General features: G+C 45.0%; 1 non-coding gene across 1 annotated transcript; it reads right to left on the bottom strand.

Moving 5' to 3' along the window:
• Positions 1-478: 478 nt before the first annotated feature.
• Positions 479-552, bottom strand: TRNAN-AUU (transfer RNA asparagine (anticodon AUU)). The gene has a single exon. It is a non-coding gene; the product is annotated as a tRNA-Asn (tRNA).
• Positions 553-773: the final 221 nt, after the last annotated feature.

The raw sequence follows: 773 nt of genomic DNA, 5'->3' as shown, positions 1-773 counted from the left end.
GCTTCTCTGTTTGCTGTTTTTTTGTTTTGTTTTTAAGTGTGGTGTCACAGTTCACTCATCTCTTCAACCACAAGAAAGGCCCAGGATTAGTCTTAGCTACCGTAATATCTATGTTACGGCAGGGCCCTTATAACACTTTCTCTTACTGGGCTATGGAAACCGTTTTGCCCATGCGATAAAGCGAGGTGCAAAAATGAAATCATACCTAGCAGAGGATGGTTTCAATCCATCAACCTCTGGGTCATGGGCCCAGCACACTTCTGCTGCACCACTCTGCAATCTGCTTACATTTGTATACAATCTTCAAGTTTAAGAAGGGTACATTAGTTCCCTTCACAAAAGGCCCTGAACCACCAACCTTTTGGTCAACAGCCAAATGCACTAACCAATTGTGCCACAAGGACTGTGTATAGGTCATGGCTGCTAAATGGCTATCTGGGGTTTTCTTCGGACAACTGTTGAGCACAAAATGCAAGGCCATCCCTGGGTGGGCTTGAACCACCAACCTTTCGGTTAATAGCCAAATGCACTAACCAATTGTGCCACAGAGACTAGATGTTGCTGCTTAATGATTTTATGGGGATGTAGGTGTGTCTTTTGGAGGGAGGAAGTAAGTCTGCTCCAAGAAGTTTAATGCCACTTTTTCCTACAACAAAGCATTCCCTGTGTGGCAGCAGAGTGGTGCAGTGGAAGTGTGCTGAGCCCATAACCCAGAGGACGATGGATCAAAACCATCCTCTGCTAGGTGTACTTTTGGTTTTTACACCTTGCTT

This window comes from Hyperolius riggenbachi, chromosome 8, assembly GCF_040937935.1.
Source record: "Hyperolius riggenbachi isolate aHypRig1 chromosome 8, aHypRig1.pri, whole genome shotgun sequence".
NCBI lineage: Eukaryota > Metazoa > Chordata > Amphibia > Anura > Hyperoliidae > Hyperolius > Hyperolius riggenbachi.
The sequence above is the reverse complement of the archived record's forward strand: the minus strand, read 5'-3'. Positions and strand labels throughout refer to the sequence as shown.